Below are 21,369 nucleotides of genomic sequence, written 5' to 3' on the forward strand. Positions count from 1 at the left end.
GACTGGAAGCTCACCACTATCATTCAAAAGAAAGGTGTACAATCAGCGCATTCTACTGGTGCTAACATATTGGGCAGAAACTTAGATACTGACAAAGAAGCTCGAGAACAAGTTAAGGACCGCTTAAAGAGCGATCGAACGAAGAATGTTAGGCATAACGTTAAGAGACAGGAAGAGAGTGGTGTGGATCAGAGAACAAATGGGTATAGCTGATATTCTAATCGACATTAAGAGAAAGAAATGGAGCTTGGCAGGTCATGTAATGCATAGGTTAGATAACCGGTGGACCATTAGGGTTACAGAATGGGTGCCAAGAGAAAGGTAAGCGTAGTCAAGGGCAGTAGAAGACTAGGTGGGGTGATGAAATTAAGATTCAAGAGGGGGGAACTTTGGGCCAGTTGGTCTGACATGTTTAAAGAGGAAAAGAACTGCGACTTCAGACGGGACGTAAGACGAAGGAGCGGACAGGACGAGTGGATACCGATTGTCCTGTCCACTCCTGTCCTGTAAGACGGGATGTAAGACGAAGGAGTGGACAGGGTGAGCTGATACCGATCATCCTGTCCACTCCTGTCCCGTCTGAAGTCGCAGTTCTTTTCCTCTCGAAATTAAGAAATTTGCAGGTGCTAGTTGGAATCTGCTGGTGCAGGACAGGGTAATTGGAGATCACAGGGATAGGCCTTCGTTCTGCAGTGGACATGAAATAGGCTGATGATGGTGATTATGATAATGAAATTTAAAAAGAAAGAAAGAGAAAAACCTAGCGCACACGGCAATTTGAACTGCGAACCGCTCAATCACGAGTGCAGCGCTCTGAGCGCTGGGCCAACAAACAGAGTGAACTGAGTGTGGGCTCATTCCGGAGTGTTTATACGCTGTTGCATAGTGCAGCTCAGCTACGAACAGACAGAGCTAAGCGTGTCCTACTCCATGGTAATGTAGTACCTAGGGGAAGGCAGATTCTGAGAAGCGCAAGTCTCCAGATGTCTGTCTCGTAACTCGTGCATACTTGTAACACTCGGGCAAATACGAAAAATGTCTCCAGCAAAACAGCACTGGTTAGGCTTAACAGCCAGGGCAGGCACGACTGCAGACTGTAAACCATCATGAGAAGTAAGTCGCTCATCAGTGATCGAGCCACAGATCATGTGTGCGGGCTAGACTGAGGACCGTAAAAGTGATTATGCCCACCAAGTTCATATGTGTGCTCACAGAATGGAACGGGTTAAGTTCACGTGTAGATGGAAAGCATAAAGTTGAGTTTGCACAACACAGCATGAAGTGCCGGTGTCAGACAGTCAAGGTCACACTTCACACCATTGCGATGAGGCACTATGGGAGAATACAAAATGCTCCCACGGCCTCAACCACCACAAAATTGACAGTCAACTGAAGCGCAACAGCGAGCAAGAGCCTGTAAACAAATTTTCTGTTCTGCTGGAATTGTATTAAATATTGAACTAGGATTTTTGCATAAAAATAGCTAACAGTGCGTTGAACATAAACTGACTCTACAGATAAACTTACCATATTTACTTGCATAATGATTGCACTCGCGTAATGATCGCACCCCTGAGTTTTGTCGTCAAAATTCTTTTTTTTTCTTTCTCGTGTAATGATCGCACCCCGAATTCGCTGCAGTGATATGTCGTGTGCCAAGTCTAGCTAATGATTATCGCACTTACCATCTGTCGAATGCTATGCGAATGACTCTTCAAGACATACCAAGCGGTCCGCACGCACCAAACATTCTTAAGCAGAATCCATTTTATTCCTTTCATCACTTTCCGCATTTCCATGAAAAAAAAAAAAAGCTGCAACCAAACTTGCCTTGGCTTTATTATTTGTACGCTTTATAATGGTTGTGGTCAACAACAACAAAAATGGCGCCTTTCAATTCTTCTCGTCTGCACTTGTGGGCATGCAACAAATCGCGAGCGGCAAGGATAGTAGCCACATTTACACTGATACGTTAGAAGTGTACCTTATTCATACGCCGATGCTTGTAACACAGGTAAGATATTCGCCCACCTTTAGCGGAACCGTTGCCGTATTAGGATAGTAGTGAAGACGAATGCCGCAGTTTCTGAAGCATACCCACCATGTGTTTCTATGTCACCAGCAGCTAAGCACGCCCATCTCTGTTTCTGTCCTCTCAAAGTGGACATGGCTATGTTAGTGCCGCAGACTTGCCGATATTAACGATATTATTCATTACTGATACGGAAGAAACTGTTTCAATGCGTGTAATGTACTTGTGAAAAGAAAAAAATCGCGTTCGGCACGTTCGGCTTGCTCCGCCGACCGCCATTCCCAGCCGCCATTTGGCTTGCTCTGCAGCCGTGGCAGTCGCCTGTTTGTTAACCTCTTGTCATCCCGCAGCAAATGCGAGATGAAAACATTTTTTTCGCGGGAAATTTAACCCGCGTAATGATTACGCCCCTGAATTTGCGGCAATCGTTCTGACAAAATTTTGCGATAATTATGCGAGTAGATACGGTATTTTTGGCAAGTAAAGAATAAACTTTTTATAGATTAGTTAACATCTGGCTCTTGCGTCAAGGTTTTATGCAGATCTGACTACTCAACCTATTTGCTTAGACTTTTCTTCGAACCAACAAATTTATATTCACACAAGCCTACACAGATGGAACTGAGAGACTTGTATGCCAAGTTTTAACGCGATAGTGTGAAGGGCCCCGTGTCACAGAAAATCCGGTGTTCGACATAGTTGCAGTAGAAGGATTTTCGAACCACCCATACCCAGGCCTTCCATGTGGCACAAGGAAGTTACTGAACTAATTGAATTTCGCAAGCTAAAATACGTAGAAAGATTGTAAGGCACAACTTACACATAACCTACAGACATGATAGCACTCGAATTGTTATTTGACTATACGAGAAAACATAATTCTGTTACACAAAAACTCAAAGAAACCCGTTTTACAGCATTTCTACCTTTCATAGACTGGCCACAGCGTCCGCTATTTGTGTGTATCAGCACGCGAGTATCTCTGGGGGCCATGGAGTGGCGCGCCCGATTCCTTGCAATGGCTCTAGCTGGCACTCACCTACGCAGCACTGCGGCCAACGCAAGAGGCCCCGTTTCTACCAGAAAGCCCACCTTTGTGCATAGCGTACGCAGCCAGTATTTCCCGGTAAACATTACGGTTACATACGCTGCAGTTGCCGGGAAGCATAAGAAGCAGTCGGGGATCTTTGAATGATATTGCATTCCACTCTTAAAGGCGAAGCTAAAGTATCCTCCAATATATATTTATTTTTAATTGTATTGGCTCTGTGTTCACCCTTATATTTCTGTTTCTTGTTTGTTTGCAAAGCTATGATATGCTCTGTATTTGTTTAACAGATTTTCTGTATGGTTTGTTGAAATTCTTCCGCCATCGATGTGATGGAAAATAATCATTATTACTGTAATAGACATACGTGACTGTGGTCATGGCCAAGTAGGAACTGATAAGAGTTTATCCCGTATGACATTATATGGACTGAAGGATGGTGACATAGTTTTCATGTGATCTAAGTAAAAGGAAAGTTAAAAGGGCCCTGAAGATTGGTAAAAAAGCAGTCAGCGGATATAGCATACACTGCTGGGAACTTCTCAGCCAAAGATTGGAGCCGTGCATGGTGTGTGGATCTCTCTTTTCAACAGAAGCCTGCTCCTCACTCTTTTCTGGATGCTTTATTTCGTGCCGTAAGAACCGGACTATGGTCGGACTGGAATATAGGTCGATCCCCCACCTACCGAATCCTAAAAATGAAAAAAATCTTTTTCAATGGCAAAAGTACTGAAAGACACCCTTACCTTGAAACAAATGCGACTCATGCACAATAGTGACAGTATTTATTTAAATGCTGCTCGCATGTGCACCCGGCCAATTTTTACAGTATCGCGCGACCATCGACTAGCGTGCTTGTCAGCACCTTATTAAGGGCGCTGAGCGGTGAAACAAACAAGATACGCGCACGTGTACACGTGCGCTTACTTTCGCTACTTCGCCACTCCGTGCCATGATAAGGTGTTGACAAACACGCGGGTCGATGGTCGCGCGATACTGTTAAAAATTGGCTGGGTGTACAGTACACAGAAGGGCACGAAGTGCGCAAGCGCTACTCCGAATCAGAGCAATGCGTTTGATTAGAGTGGTCCGAACTAGAGTCGTATGACGAGTGCTTCTCGCTGCCCAGTCCAGAGGCGCGTGCGATCTCTACCGCTTTCAAACAGATGCATTCTGCTGTCTCAGGCAGTGATCTTACACACAGCTCCCGGATGAACTCCGCAACATTGTCTTCCAGTTTTGCGGTCCGCCCACGAAATGACGTTTTCTGTTGGTTTGCTGCTTCTGTCTCCGCCAGTACCGAATGCTCTTTTCAGATACTCCAAATTCGCACTGTGCTGTGAGGTTGCTGTGAGCTTCCGCGCACTCAATCGCCTTTTTCTTGAAGGCGACGGTGACTTTTTGTCGGCATCTGTTCATTTTGGAACAAAATGTGAAAAAGCAGCCTTTAACCAATATAACTTTGTGACAATGTAAACGCAAATTGGCGGTGCCACAGTGTCGCCACGACGCGCTGCTGCTGATGGCGATGGCGAAGGCGTTTCTTTACTTCATCCGCCCATTGTTTCAAGACTTCCATAGTTTTTCCGCCAATGTCCGGTATATAAGACGAGGGTCGACTTTTCGCAATAGTTTCTTTAAAAAAAGTTCGACCTATATTCCAGTTTTTACGGTAGGTACTGTAGCCGACGCCGAGCATCAAACTACGGACTGTCAGCGCCGACTATGCAGTCTAGCGGTTGTACACGGCGCATTCAGTGGCCAGAAGACTCCACTTCAGGAAGCCACTTCCGAGAGGACCGATGCAGCACCCAGGAGACCTACTTTGGAGGAGAAAGAACCCGGAACCGCTACCGCTCTGCTGCCTCCGACCGTACTCTGACGCCACCACCAGCCTTCCGAGCCTCCCGATCACCATCCCCTTGGCCGCAATTCACGTCACCATCGCCTCGGCGCCATTTCGTGTCGCCCCCTCTGGGAAACTAGCCAGCGCGGCCGACGGAGGTGAGGTCGCTGGAAAATGTGCGCTGCCGACTCACCTGCCTCCAACTATTTTCATGCTGAAGAATAAGGTTCATGTACTGATTGATGGGGTCTCTACAATGGCTTTAGTCGACACGGGAGCAACTGTCTCGGTCATGAGTGTACGGTTTAAAGGCCTTCTGGGACGCAATGCTATGTATCGTTGGGACCAGTGCGCAAGTTTCCGTGGAGTCAGTGGTGAATCATTATATCCAGTTGGTGTGTGTAACGTCGATGTGTCTTTGGGTGGGAAAGTTTTTAATGCAGAGTTTACTATTATTCCTTGCTGCTCGCATGATGTGATTCTGGGGATTGAGTTTTTGCACTTGTGTGGTGCCAATGTTGACTGCCGGACGGGCAAACTCAGTGTCGACACCAGTGTTTCACCTGTGCTCTTTGAAGGTGCAGGTTGCCCGGAGAGTGTGTTGTGCATGTCTAATGATACAGTTGTGCCCACCTTATCCGCGATGCGTGTTGCCATCGCCTGTTCATCTCCGACTCCTATCTCGTTCGATGCTGCAGTGGAACCTGTACATCGGAACTGCCTCAAGAAAAACGTGTTAGTACCGCACTGCGTGGTCTCAGTGACCAATGAATGCGCGGGGCTGTGGGCGCTAAACTGTTCCACTGAAACGGCAGTGCTACCTCAAGGCCTAAAGATTGCCACGTTTCAGGAAGACTCTCCCGTATCGCTGGCAGTACTTACAGAGTTACCCGATGGAGGAGCAACCAGTGTCTCGAGCCCCGGGAGCTTGAAGATGCTTTCCATGATCGATAAATCACTCAGTAATTACGAGCATCGAGTGTTGATGGCCCTGCTTACGAAACACACCTCGGTATTTGACTTCGCGCAGCATGATGGCCTGCCATTGATTCCTGCGTCCAGAACTCGTCACTGCATCAACACAGGAGCGGCCCAGCCAATTCAACAAAAACCCTATCGTGTGTCCCCGTCAGAATGCAAGATAATCAGCGATCAAGTCCAAGAAATGCTATGCAAAGACGTCATTCGAGAATCATCTGGTTCTTGGGCCGCCCCCGGGATATTGGTGAAGAAGAAAGACAGTACGTGGCGGTTCTGCGTTGATTATCGTCGCCTAAACGGCGTTACTAAGAAAGATGTATATTCTCTCCCACGAATTCACGACGCCATCGGCTGTCTCTTCGCGGCATCTTACTTTTCCTCTATTGATTTACGGTAAAGTTACTGGCAAATTCCTATACACAAGGACGACAGAGAAAAGACAGCATTTGTAACGCCCGATGGATTATTTGAGTTTAACGTGATGCCTTTCGGGTTGTGTAATGCGCCCGCAACGTTCGAAAGGTTCATGGACACGATATTACGCGGCTTAAAATGGGAAGTTTACATGTGCTACTTAGACGACATTGTGATCTTCAGGCAAACATTTAGTGAGCACAACAAACGTTTGCACTTGAACTGCTTGGAGAAAGCGGGTCTTGTGCTCAATTAAAAAGAATGCTGTTTTGGGGAACGACAAACTCTTGTGCTAGGACATCTGGTAGCTAAAGAAGGTATCCGACCAGATCCACAAAAGACTGCAGCCGTAGAAGCATTTAAGGTACCCAACTCTGTCAAGCAGTTACGAAGTTTCTTGGGCTTGTGCTCCTACTTTCGCCAATTCATTCCCCAGTTTGCTGACATGGCCCGTCCCCTTACACGCCTTCTCCAAAAAGGCGTTCCCTTTGAGTGGACTGCAGATTGCGACTCATCATTTCACCAGCTCAAGTTCCTGTTGACGTCCCAACCAATTCTTCGCCACTTTGATCCCTCATCACCAACTGAGATTCACACCGATGTTAGTGGCATAGGCATCGGTGCTGTGCTAGTTCAGCGTGTTGGCGACAGTGAGCATGTGATCTCATACGCTAGCCGATCCTTGAGCCGCTCTGAGCGCAATTACACAGTCACCGAACAAGAGTGTCTAGCAGTCATCTTCGCAGTGCAACGGTTTCGTTCGTATCTCTACGGGCACCCCTTCACTGTGATAACAGATCATCATTCGCTATGCTGGCTTGTGAATCTGCGGGATCCCTCAGGACGACTAGCACGCTGGGCCCTCAGTCTACAGGAATACGATTTCGTTATTTGCTACAAAAGTGGCCGGCGACATGCTGACGCTCATTGTCTCTCTCTGATGCCACTTCAAACAACTGAATGTGATGCGGACAACTTTGATGAATACATCGCTTTTGTATCCCCGGAATTTCCGGATATGGGTACCGTCGTATCCGAGCAGCACAAGGATGAGAGCTTACAACCGCTCTTCGCGGCAGCACAGGAGTCACCTGCAGGCAGTCGCTTTCGCCTACGTGAGGTGGCGCGCTGTATAAGAAGAGCTATTCGACCACCGGTGCACGCTACCTTTTAGTTGTCCCCAAGAACCTTCGAAACCAAGTATTATATGCCATGCGCGATGACCCAACTTCTGGTCATCTTGGTTCCACACATACGCTCTACCGGGCTCAAGAACGTTTTTACTGGCCTAAGATGCGGAAGGATATCGAACGGTACGTTGCCAGCTGCTCTCAATGCCAGCACTACAAGCGTCCGCCACGAGCGCCACACGGCCTGCTTAAACCAGTTCCCCCTTCTAGCGTCCCCTTTGAGCAAGTTGGTATAGATCTGGGCCCTTTCCCACGATCCTCCAAGGGCAATCATTGGGTTATCGTTTGCATAGATCATCTTACCCGCTATTGTGAGACCGCTGCATTGCCATCGGCCACAGCTACAGAAGTTTCTATCTTCTTGCTGGCTCACGTTATACTCCGACAGGGACCTCCTCGCATAGTAATCAGTGATCGTGGACGACAGTTTACCGCGGACGTAGTTGAAGAAACCCTTCGTCTGTGTTCATGTAGCTTCCGCCATTCTACGCCCTACCATCCACAAACTAATAGTTTGGTCGAGCGCACAAACAGAACGCTTTCCAACATGCTGTCCATGTATGTCGATTCAGCACACAAGAATTGGGACAGTATCTTGCCTTTCATTACCTATGCCTTCAATACCGCGAGGCACGAGACTACTGGTTACTCACCATTTTTCCTTTATGCTCGTCCGCCGCGCTACACCCTCGACACCATATTTCCCTACTTCGCTCATGACAACAAATTAATGAGATCCTCTGTCGAGCAGTAGAAGCGTGGCGCCTCGCTAGGCTACGCACCCTGGCATCGCAGGACCTGTCCAAGATACGCTATGACGGGTGTCACCGCCGCATTTACTTCGATCCTGGTGACCTTGTGTGGCTCTGGACGCCGTTGCGGAAGCGTGGCTTGTGCCAGAAGTTTCTTGCTCAGTACGTCGGCCCTTACGTTATTCTGGAGCGCCTCAGCGAAGTGAACTATCGCATTGCGCATCTCACGAGCAGTGGACGACGCTCGGCCAAGGCTGAAGTGACACACGTCACGCGTCTGAGACGTTACAATCCACGAGATGACTGACTCGCCCGGCGGGCTTCGTCTGCCAGCAGGGAAATGTCACGAGCTTTGTCATGACCCACGGCTGCCGCGCAGACAACCAGGTGTAAGAAAGAAGAAGACTACGTTGGCCAAGCTGCCTCGGGACCGTTGGAAACGCGCCTATCAACCAGATTCATCTGATTCTGCGTGAAACACCTCGAGTGTAACAATATTGCTGCGACAAGTTCAGGATGCAATCATTGCACGGGAAAGAAAAAAAAAAATCAAATTTTGACTACAAAATTCGGGGGTGCGATCATTATGCGAATAAATACGGTATTTATTTACAAATACTTCAGGGCCTGAAATCAAGGGTTTGACGAAAACTCGTCTGGTTGGGATGGCTCATAGTCAAGGGTAAAACGGACACTGACCAAAAACATTAAAAGAAAAGAAACTGAGACGTTTCCGCTCCCATACGGGGCCTTGTTCACAATGAAAAGTTTCTTTTCTTTTAATGTTTTTAGTTGGCGTCTGTATTACCTTGAACTATTGCAGGCCCTCTTTGGGCCCAAACAGGAGTGGTTATATCAATGGTAATAAACAAGAATAGAAACAGAAAAATAGAAAAATACAGGGACATCAACATTTACAATGTAGAATTATGAACAATAAATATGATGCAGGAACAATAGTTGTAGTTCGCAACTCAAAAACAAAGCAGTGATATACCGTGCACACAACAGTTCACTGCATTCAGCATTTTACCTAATGTTAATATAAAACAATCAGAGAATTGATTAATTTCCTTCATCATGTGTAGTACAATTTTAATCAAAAGAAATATTATTAACAAGATGAACCAACGATTGTGTCATATTAGTGTTAACTGCTTCTTGTGGTAATTTATTTCATAATGAAATAGCACGAAAAAAAAAGGGAAAAGTATGTTTGTTAAGGTGACTGAATGGTTGCCTAGCTTATTTTAAAAATTTTATTTATTGATACCTCAAGGGTCCAAATAGGACGTTACATGAGGGGTGGGCACGTAAAAAGTGGGAATGATAATGATGTTGTGGTGTGTGCGGTCATAGTGCATGGATGGCTCAGTTATGTGACCTTAATGCAGTATTTTAATGTCCCCATGGTAAAGCTGATACATAAGCAGGCTGTCTACCAACCGGGAAAACCGGGAATTCTCAGATATTTTGAGTAGTCTGGAAAAACTCGGGGAAAACTTGGGGAATTTGTGCCTCTATCAGAGAAAATTAGCTGTAATTTTATTGAAAGGGTCGAAAGTAATGCTGGCTCGAGTAAGAGACAGGAATCGTAATGAATCATCTTTGACGCCCTGTCGTCGGCTGGAGAGCTGCCAGTGTACCGTCAACGACCGACTTTCCGTATTCCCGATAATTTGGACGGCTTCGCGTACCACGTACCCCGTAGAGTCAATGTATAAGAACGTCTGAAATTTCGGACGCAAGAACTCTTCGCAGTCTGATTTTCCGGACGTTTTGCCGTGACCGCAGGTCCGAAACGGCATTAATCAAAGCCACCACCGCTGCCATTTTGATTACCTCGCCGCCTCGAACCGGTGGTCTCGCTGGCAGATCCGCTGGCAGCCATGGGCGTCTTGCGCTGGAGTTTGAGGTATAGTAGCGGCGCCTGGTGGTGGCGCACGAAACGTTATCTGGGTAGTACCAGCTTAGGTAGTATTGAACCCTGGCTGTGGCGAAGCACATTTTTAGCCCGAGTTTTGCGTCAATTCGCACCTTTTTCTGCGTTGTTGCGAGTACGAAAAGGCTCGTTACTTCTCGCAGACCACGCCGACCACGGTGCGAGGTAGCCGCAGCCTATAGTTTAACGAAAGCAGACTCTCCGTGAGACGTAATGCTGGAAGCAGAAGGAATCGGCAACGCTGATCCAGAGAGACCTAGCTCAGCCTCGAGAAAGCGTCACCGTCGTTACTTCTACGTCGTGGGCTTCCATGAACAAGAAGGCCTGAATCCCAACATCAGATTCTACCGTTTTCCTTCAAGGCTTCACGAAGCGGAGCATCGGGAGCGCTGTATAGCTGCAGTTTGTCGCGCTGGGCAAGCGAAACTTCGCGCCATGCTGACTGCTTTGCCTACCTTGAAGCTTCCTTGATTGTCTGCGTTCTAAAATTCGGTCTTTTGCACCTACAGTCCCGACGGCAAACCAACATAGCAGCAGGCATGGCTGGGGATTCACGATTCGAGGCCCGGTGACAGCAACAATTAGCAATTCGACTGGTGCGAAGTGGTGAAGTAACCAGGTGTGTGCAAATGAGCACAAATGGTCGGGCTGATTCGGTGACAATTCACTACACCACTACGAGCAGCACAGGTTAGAGAGTTAAATGTGCTCATCCTCTACCTCAAGCCAGCACGTTGAGGCTGCGCAGCAAGGTAGTATTGATCGCAGCACATCGATGTTCGAGCGCTGTCATTAAAAGCTACATCAAGCGAGCAGTGCACGAGCTCGCGCTGCAGTGCGATTTGCATGTACGTTACTGCGAGCTCATATGCATTGCATCAGTTATTTATCAGTTGCTAAAGGGACAGATGGCTGCTACTACAATGCAGGCATAACTACTTGTCTAGCGGCATGCAGTCAACAAAGATTGCAGGAGGCCCGCCGTTTCGTAGCGTGCCGAAAGGCCGATGCCGTCGCAGCGCGTACGATCGTGCAGTTCCGTATACATGATGTCTGCTTATCGCTGCTGTGAATTCATTTATAGCAAGCATTTCCTCGTGTTTGTGTGCCTGAATCTAGCATCATGCAAACCTTACCTGAAGTTCAACTTCATAAAAAAATTAAATTATGGGGTTTTACGTGCCAAAACCACTTTCTGATCATGAGGCACGTCGTAGTGGAGGACTCCAAAAATTTCGACCACCTGGGGTTCTTTAACGTGCACCTAAATCTAAGTACACGGGTGTTTTTCGCATTTCCCCCCATCTAAATGCGGCTGCCATGGCCGGGATTCGATCCTGCGACCTTGTGCTCAGCAGCCTAACACCATAGCCACTGAGCAACCATGGTGGGTCTATCAACTTCACACGTGACTCGCTTCACTTGCTATTGACACCGCGCTAAAACTTCGCCGCTTATTCCTTGAACGGCGTACACGTATTCAGCGTTGCATAATTTATTGCCTTTGCGCAGCGTGCCACCCCTGAAAAAATCTTCGGCGCCCGATATTCGCTGCAAGCCGTGGTGCAACAAAACCGAAAGTGGCGGGCCATATTGTAAACAAGCTTTCCGAAGCAGACGACCGTGCTTGGTACTGCTCAGTTCAGGATAGAGGGCGCTTTTTAGCACCATTTTCACAGCGCCCCCTGGGCAATGCAAGAGCCCCATAGCCACCACTGCTACAATGCTAGGCCTAGCTGCTTCGACGTTCGCCATGAAGCTTCTTGCCGTTGGGTGCCGTGTTTTTTATTGAAAGAATTCGCTCCTGTCAGCAATGGCACGCACTCGGCCTTTGTGGTCCTCGCCATTGGCTTAGATGCTTGGAAAGCACTGTGCATTGCATAATGCCGGTTCCCGAAAGTCGGCTTCACCTCTGTACAGAAATGATACTTGGTGAAGCAAAGGCATATTTAGCGCCAGCAAACAAGGACGGAAGGGAGACGACACCACAATGCGCTAATTTCAACAACTTGATTTTCAGGAAATACACCTATATAACCCATGCACAGTGATTCCTAGATATTCAGCTCGAGTTTATGGAACGGCACACGTGTTGGGAGTATAAACCTAGAGCTAATAAGCCCCTGTTATTGTATCGGTCAGCCCACTCGAAGCTCGTCAAGAGGAGCATTGCCAACTAATGCTTTGGAAATGCTCTAAAGAAGTCTTGCCACCATAAGATCTATACGAGTCTTATGGATCAATCGGGAAGGTTATCAGCAGCAGGGTTTCCGGAATCAGTGCAAGTTTCGGTCGTCGAGGGGCTCCTAAAAAGGTGCAGGTCAGATAGCACAACTCGGGACACGGCAAACCAAGGGACGGAACGTAGAAAGAAGGTAGCGGTAGTGCCCTACCTGCATAGAACGGCACATAAACTTAAGAAAATGGCTAGCCGGGTGGGCACAAAAGTGATATTTTCCGCACCAGAAAAGCTGGCAAAAATATGTTGATTAACGGACCCGTATCGTAAGCCAGCTGCCGGATGCTCTACGAATCATCGAAAAGCGCCAGTGGGATGCGTAGAAGCTGTTGTATACGAGCTTCCGCTGTCCTGGGGAAAATGTACATCGGACAGACAGGCAGATGTCTTAATGACCGATTACGGGAACATGGCCAAAATGTGAAAAATAAGCAATACGGTCATCTGTCAACCCACTGTCAGGAATGCAGCTGTGCGCCGGTGTATGGATCCTGCCGGGTTCTTGCGAAGCACAAAGATAAAGACGTGCGAGAGATTATTGAGGCTCAGGCTATCTGGCAAAATAGTGACACGTGTGTTAGTGCCCGTTCAGTCGACTTGTTAGATAAGGAGACGACTTTTTTAGATGGGTAAGATTTGGATAAGGTGGCGCCACTGTGCATGGGTTATATAGGTGTATTTCCTGAAAATCAAGTTGTTGAAGTTAGCACATTGTGGTGTCGTCTCCCTTCCGTCCTTGTTTGCTGGCGTTAAATATGCTTTCAGTTTACCAACACGCCTAACAAATGGCAATGCTGAAATTGGTGAAGCGTACGCAAAAGTATTGCAGCGAAGCATAACAAGTGTAGGAAGGGGCTATTGCCACAGGACACAGTATGTATTGCTTAATTATACATGTGTCCACCTGGTATTTCCTGTCACAGTACGAGCACCGATATTCCTAATGCGTGTACCGACAGGCCTTCAGAACATTTTCGAATGTGCCTGTGGCAGTTTGAGCCCTTAAGGGCAGTAAATGACATGCATTTATTTGTTCCAACTGGCCGATTTTTTTGATGTTTTCGCGGCCCCTAGGGAGTTAAAAAAATCGGATGTGAACTGTGCAACTGACCAAGAAGTTGCTTCAAATGGTCCGTGGGGCGAGCGAGTGGCAGAAGGAGGACAAGAGCAGAAAGGGCCTACGCATTGAGGAATGAACTGGAAAGGAAGCCTGCTGCCGCTGTTTTGAAGGATCTTGAGCTCGAAAAACAGTGTTGGCTGATGCCGAGATGCAGGTGTCCCTCATCCAAACCAAAATAAACTCTTTAAAGCAGTGAAACGCAACACTGAGGCGTTGTGCATGGGCTGAGAGTATGTCAGGATAGTTGAGGTTGAGTTACGAGCTGTTGAGAGAGAATCTCAATTGTGACAAAGTTCAGGCCTCATACCACTTAGCTTGCTATCAGTTGATAGAATAGCTAACACTCTAAAATATTTGCTTTTGTATGCATCTCTTCTTTATTTGTATTTGAGAATTTGCGACTCGATTTGCAATTTTTTTCAAAGACATATTATTTGCTGTGCATTTTACTAGCCCCTCCCTTCTATCCCCTTTTTTGACTAACATAAACACTACTCCTTAGTATACAAATGGGATTAGGTCGTTTTTTTTTTTAAATTTTTTTCATATGCTTACGAGAGAGTGACAGCATCGGGCGATATAGTTTCAGCCTGTCTTGACATAAAACAGAGTTCTGCATCAATCAGGGAATTTTCCAAAGGCACTCAGGGAAAACCTGGAAAACTTAGTGAATTTGGAAATGTCAACTTGGTAGACGCCCTGATAAGTTTTAATCTTTACCCCATTCTACGATGACTGAGTTTTTTTATCTTTGCCCTATTGCGAGGGACAGAGATTCATTATGCAAAAAAGAAGTGAGGCATGCAGACAGGACACAAGAGTAGAGAAGTGGACCAACACAACACCACTTCTCTACTCTTGTGTCCTGTCTGCACGCCTCACTTCTTTTTTGCATAATGAATCCTTACCAACTATCTCAGCTTTCTGTCGTTCTAAGGACAGAGATGTCTTGCTCGAGAGCCACAAATAGGTAGAATAGATAAACCTCAAGGCTAAGTTCTGCACCCTTTCTATTTTTCTAGTTAAATATTGTTGATGCAGACTGCAAATGACACAGTCTCCGTTTTAGAAATGCCAGCTTTTTTATTGTGCTACTACAAAGATTATCTGTATGCGGTTCCCAACTTAAGTTGCTTGTGAGTGTAACACCCAAATGCTTCACTTGCGGAGTTTTTAACACAAACATTTTTAATGGTGTAAGCAAATCCTAAAAGCTCTTTCTTGCTACTAAATGTTATGCTCGCCGTTTTCAAAGTATTGAGTCTCATGCTCCATTTGTCACACCATGGACTGATTGAATGTAATGTATCATTTAGTCTGACTTGATCAGAGTGTTGATTAATGCTGGTATAAACAACACAATCGCCCACAAAAAGTCGGATCATTACAAGTGGTTGCACTGATAAATAGATATCATTCATATAAACCAAAAACAGCAGGGGACCAAGCACTGACCGTTGTGGTACTCCTGAGTGCATGCACATGTAGCGTGTCAGAGATGCAGTCATTAGCAGCCGCATATTGTTTCCTTGAAGCTAAGAACAAGAAGAAAGGGAGTTAACCGAAGGGCCTGATATTCATTAAGCATATCATGAGAAGCCAACAAAGAAAGACACCAAGAAAGACACCAAGAAAGACATAGGGGAAATTACTTGTACTTACTAACTGAATTAAAGAAATAATAAATTAATGGCAATGAAAGTGGGTGAAAAAAACAACTTGCCGCAGGTGGGGAACGATCCCACGTCTTCGCATTAGGTGTGCGATGCTCTAACCACTCGAGCTACTGCGGCGCGGTTTCCCCATCTACTTTCTTCGGTATTTATGTTGTGGCGACGAGCGACCACGTAGACCGGTAGTCTTGGGCTCTCGCAGGAGAGGCAGAACCGACACTCGATCTCTTAGCGTAGCATTCTTTTAATAATCTCTTTCGGAACGCTAGCTCGTGCCGGAGTGTGCCAGCCGCTCGAGCCTCATGTAGATGCGAGCGTCTACGTTATCTCTTGTGCGCCGCCGATGCTGCTGCTGCTACAGAGGGCTCCCCCCCTAGAGAGGAGGAAAGTTCGACGAATGATGGAAAGTCCACGTGACGCGGCGTGTCTTGGCGTTGGTCTGGCGTGTCACGTGCGCAGGCGGCGAAGGATGCAGCAGGGTGGCGTCGCATATTGGTGGAGCTGATGACGCGGGTGCTTCGATGTAGGCGGCTTTGAGATGTTCCAGGGCAATCGTGTCTGATCGGCCGTTGACATTCACAACAAACGTCGTTGGACAACGCTCTAGAACACAATATGGCACGGAGTAGTGTGGTTGCAAAGGCTTCTGCACGGCACAGTTACGCACGAAAACGTGGGTAGCAGAGGTGAGTGCGGGAGAAACGTATGGGGACCTTGCTTCTTGTGAACGTGTAGGCACAGGGCGTATCTGGCTGAAGAAGGCTTGCAGTTCGGTGACGTATTCGGCAGGTGATGGTAAGGCGTTTTGGGAGTGGTGACAAAGAAATCGCACGGAAGGCATAGGTAAGTGCCGTAAACTAGCTCAGCACAGGAGCAACCTAGGTCGCTCTTGAGTGCGGCTCTGATGCCAAGTAAGACGAGGGGCAAATGCAGGACCCACTTCTCTGGCGATTCGTGTGCCATAAGGGAGGCCTTGAGATGCCGGTGAAAACTAGTCCATTGGACTGCGGGTGGTAAGCAGTTGTGCGAAAACATGTCGTTCCGAGTAGTTTGAGTAGTTCGTTGAAGAGTGCTGAGTCAAGCTGCCGACCGCGATCTGTGATTATTGGGATGGGCAGCCAAACCTTGCGATCCATGTAGACACGAAAGCTGCTGCAACAGTGGGCGCTGAGATGTCGGATATAGGTGAAGCTTTTGGCCACCCTGTATAACGGTCGATGCATGTCAATATGTAGCAGTAACCTTTCAAAGGTGGGAGAGGGCTGACGAGGTCCAGGTGTACGGTGTCAAAACGAGCATCCGGTGGAAGAAAAGACTTGGCAGGCGGAATGGGGTGATGCTGGGTCTTCGAACGTTGACACGACAAACAGCAGCGAACCCAATCGCGAACTTGCGCGTTTAGCCGAGGCCAAACGAAACGACTGGAAAGAAGCTTTTGTGTCGCGCGTATGCCAGGGTGTGACGGTTGTGCACGGTTTCGAATAGACGTCTGCGAAGGGATGCCAGAATGTATGGTCTAGGTGTGTCATTAGAAGTGTCGCAGACAACGGACGTACCGTCTGGGGTCACAACGACGTCTTCCAATTTCAGGGACGTTGACGAATTCCGGAGTGTACAAAGTTCAGTGTTGTCACGCTTTAACTGGCGAGTAAGTCTGCCTTGATGATGAAAGGTTCCGATGTCAACGTGGAAACGACATTGACAGGACTCAGAACGTCGGCTGGAACGTTGTCGGTGCCCTTGATATGGCGGAACGTTGTTGTAAACTCGGAGATGTAGGAAAGGGGTCGAATCTCGCGGGGCGAGTAACAGGATGCCGAGCGATTCGTTGCGTGCACAAGGGGCTTGTGCTCAGTCAAGACAGTGAATGCACAGCCTTCGAGGAAATGGCGAAAATGCTTGATAGCCAGGTAAACAGCGAGTAATTCATGGCCAAACACGCTGTAGTGGGACTGCGCAGGCTTCAGTTTCTTGGAGAAAAAAGCGAGTTGATGCCATGCACTATAGATGAAATGTTGCAGAACAACACCAACGGCGGTGTTTGAAGCGTCGGTCATGATGGTAGTGGGTGCGTCTAGCTTTGGGTGTCTAAGCAGCGTGGCGTCGGCGAGGGCAGACTTGACTCTTGTGAAAGCGTCGGTGGCCTCTTCAGTCTACTGAAGCACTTGTTTGCGTTTGTTTACCAGGAGAGCGTCTAGCGGAGCCATAAGTCGTGTGCACTCGGGAATGAATCGGCGGTAGAAATTGACGAATCCGAGAAATTGGCGAAGCTTGGGGAGTGTGGTCGGTCGGGGAAGGTTTTCGATGACGTGAATCTTGGACGGCAGAGGTCGAATGCCGTTAGCGTCGACGATATGACTGAGGAACTCGAGTTCGGGTTGACCGAATTCATGCTTGGCGGCGTTGATGACAATTCCTTTACTGGCAAGGCGTGAAAACAACAACCACAAGTGGTGAAGATGATCTTCTGCCAAAGAGCTTGCGACGAGAAGGTCGTCAATGTATGCAAAAACGAAAGGCAAACCTCGGGTGACGGAATCTATGAAACGCTGAAAGGATTGGCCCGCGTTCCGTAAACAGAAAGGCATGCGGATAAATTCGAAAAGACCAAAGGATGTGGTGATGGCGGTCTTGGGAATGTCTTCTTCAGCGACTGGTAGTTAATGGTAGGCGCGAACGAGATCGATCTTAGAAAAGATTGTCGCACCATGCAACGCTACCGTGAAGTCCTGAATGTTCGGTTGAGGGTAGCGATCAGGAACTGTGACGTTGTTTAGTGCCTGGTAATCGCCACATGGGCGCCAGTCGCCCGTCTTCTTAGGCACCATGTGAAGTGGTGATGCCCAGTTACTGGAGGAAGGGCGGATGATGCCAAGTTGCAGCATGTGTTTGAACTCCGCGCGAGCGATCTTGAGTTTTCCCGGGGACAAACGCCGAGGTCGGAAATAGACCGGTGGGCTGGAGGTGACGATGTGATGGTACGCGTCATGTTGCACCGGTTGCGTCCAGTCCGGCAGGTGCATCAAAGTGGGAAACTCGCGTAGGAGCGCGGCGAAAGGTTCGTCCAACATGGCAGAAATAGGCCCTATGGGCGATGTGCCTGAGGACACCGGGAACGGATAGCTGGGTCATGGAGTCGACGAGACGACGTTGTTGGATTTCATTTCATTTCATTTTATTACCTTAAAGACCCCTTGATAGGGGTATTAAATAAGGGTGGGAATACATTAGTACATAATTTGCATAGTACTTAAGTGAACACGCAAACAACAACAAGAAACTGCATGTGATGAAGGGTTACATACGTCAGCGCAAATACATAGAACTAAGTAATACAAACTAAAGTTGCACGAGCATATAAGTCTATTAACACAAGTCATTTCTATTGTGAAAAGTGCGCAGTGACACTCTCCATGAATGTACAAGGGCAAATGATGGCGGAGATGTCCACAAGGAGTTCGTAGTTATGCAAAAAGTCTGCTCCAATGACTGCACGACGGACGTCTGCAACCAGGAAAATCCAGCGGAACGCTCGTCGAAGGCCAAGGTTTAGCATGACGGAGCGTGACGAGAAAACTGGAATCCTGGTGCCGTTGACGGCTTGCAAAAACGAGACAGGTGTCATTTTTTGGTCGGAGTGCTGGGCGGGGAGAATGCTGACGTCAGCACCTGTGTCAACTAAGAATCGTCCCGTAACTCTGTCCGTCACATAGAAAAGGCGACTTGTGTGTTGGGCCGGACCACTCGTCGCCTTTAGAGGTCGGCCGGCCTGTTTCCCTGCCAAGCGCAGGGACGCCAACAGTGACGAGCGTCGTTTCCAAAACGGCGGTGGTAGTAGCAAACGCTAGGCGTTATAATTGGTTTCATTGCGGGTGCCCATGCGTCTTGATCTGCTGGAACTACGGCTGTGTGGGCGACGAGATGTGCGGCGATGTTCCGCTCCACAGATGAGTCGTTCCAGGCGCTCACACAAGGAGTCGAGCGGAAATTGCACTGCGGAAGAGCAGGGTAGAGTTTGCAGAGCGGTTGTATTGTCACCCGGAGACGATGACGTGGCTGCGATGGTTGGGGTGGCTACTTCCACGACTTTGTCGGCCAAAGCGGCAATTCCAGTAAGGTTCATGGTAGAGGCTGTCGCCAGGACCATCTGCACGTTAGCCGGGAGTCGTTGCAAAAACAATTCACGCAACAGCGTGTTGTCGATGGATCTCGCGTTGTTTCCGAGCAGCTGGCTCATTCGGCGAAGAAGTCGACTAGGGTGTCAGTCGCCGAGTTCTTCAGCGGACAGAAGCTGCTGGATGCAAGAACGTTGTGAAGCTGCTGTGCGCTGTAGCAGTGCTGCCTTGAGATCGTCATAGGCGGCGGCAGACAATGGGGAGTTCAATAAATCTATTACCTCGTCAATGGCGGCGGGCGAGAGTGCTGCGACGGCGTAATGGAACTTCGAGGCTTGAGAGCAGATACCAGCGACTTGAAATTGCTCTTCGGCCTGAAGAAACCACGCCGAAGGATGCTGGTCCCAGTACTGTGGGAGGCGGACAGCGATGGTGGAACAGGAGGGCTCACCGCATTCCTCAGAAGGGTTCTGGCCTTGAGCTCTCGTAGCATTGGTCTGGTCCATGGTCGTCTCTACCACAGGAGCGTATGGCAGTATCACGTCCGGGGTCACCAAACTGGGGCGACGAGCGACCACGTAGACTGGTAAAGTCTCGTGCTCTCGCAGGAGAGGCAGAACTGACACTCGATCTCTTAGCGTAGCATTCTTTTAATAATCTATTTCGGAACGCTAGCCCGTGCCGGGAGCGTGCCAGCCGCTCGAGCCTCGTGTAGACGCGAGCGTCTACGTCATCTCTCGTGCGACGCCGATGCTGCCACCGCTACAATGTCTTACTACTAGAACTAACCTTTGGGAGTGTTAGCCAGCGCCACCACTCACAAACCTTGGCGGTGGATGTAAAACTTGGTGTCTTTGGTGTCTCTGTTTGTTGGATTTCCTTGAAGCTAAGTAGCATATGTGCTATCCAGCAGGCAATGTTGTGTTCAAAACCAATAGTAGGCACTTTAGTTAATAAATCATCATGCAGAACAATGTCAAACGCTTTAGAAAAGTCAGTGTCACTCTTCATATTTAGTGAATTTCTGGAATCACCAGTTATCTTGGCTAGCTGAGTTGCAGGGGACAGACCTGACCTAAAGCCATGTTGATTGCCATAAAGCAGTTGGTTATATTCTAGATGTATCACAGTTGCCTTAAATATAATATTTTCCAGCATTTATAGATTGTGGCTGTTAGGGAAACTGGTCTGGAGTTCTTTAATTCTAATGGAGATATTTTATACAAATACTCTACCACCCAGGTTGCATATCTGTTAAGAAAAACGTTTGGTATTTTGTCTGGACTGGGTGATTTCTTTATATAAAGTTTATGCACAAGGTTAAGAATGCCATCTTTGCTTAAATTTACTTCAGGCATTGGTTTAAGCAGCGCGCGCATAAGATGGCATGTGTGCGTGCGACGCTGTCAGTGTAAAAAGAGACTGAAAAAAATGTGTTTAATTTATAAGAAATAATAGAGGGATCATCAGTGCTTACGCCCGATGCTTTTATTTCTGCGATACCATTATCTTTGGACAAATAGCGGCAGAATTTTTTTGGTTGTTCCAGCATGAAAGAGAACAAAGTGCAGGAAAAGGTATTCCAGCAGAACTTTTTGTTGGGCTAGTTGTTGCATATTACTGAAGTACTATAGCGCCAAACAGACGACACAAGAAGAAGAGACACGGACGAGCGCTCGTCCGTGTCTCTTCTTCTTGTGTCGTCTGTTTGGCGCTATAGTACTTCAGTAATATGCAAGAAAAGGATTGGTTTCTTGTGGGGTGCAATTTTTTCCTGAAAAGTGTGTGCTAGACTTGGAATCTGTTTCCTGTTATCACGTTTATGACAGCATTTAATTTTGCGTTTCAGATAAATCAGATCACAATTCATCCATGGGTAGTCCCTGTTGATATATTTCTTTTTTAGAGGAGCATAACTGCGTTCACAGTAAAATATAATGTCTTTAAAACGTGACCATAACTCATAACAGTCTTTTATCTCATTGAAATATGGGAACAAGCATTCCATATAGCAGAG

The 21,369-nt window shown here is 47.6% G+C and overlaps 1 protein-coding gene and 1 non-coding gene across 4 annotated transcripts in view; one reads left to right on the forward strand and one right to left on the reverse strand.

Annotated features, from left to right (window-relative positions):
• The window catches only part of LOC142566004 (N-acetylneuraminate (7)9-O-acetyltransferase), a 213,950-nt gene that overhangs the window by 150,981 nt on the left and 41,600 nt on the right, over positions 1–21,369 (forward strand). The gene's annotated exons all lie outside the window — the stretch shown is intronic.
• TRNAR-CCU (transfer RNA arginine (anticodon CCU)) lies at positions 15,285–15,357 on the reverse strand. The gene has a single exon. It is a non-coding gene; the product is annotated as a tRNA-Arg (tRNA).

This window comes from Dermacentor variabilis, unplaced genomic scaffold (assembly GCF_050947875.1).
Source record: "Dermacentor variabilis isolate Ectoservices unplaced genomic scaffold, ASM5094787v1 scaffold_12, whole genome shotgun sequence".
NCBI classification, from domain to species: domain Eukaryota; kingdom Metazoa; phylum Arthropoda; class Arachnida; order Ixodida; family Ixodidae; genus Dermacentor; species Dermacentor variabilis.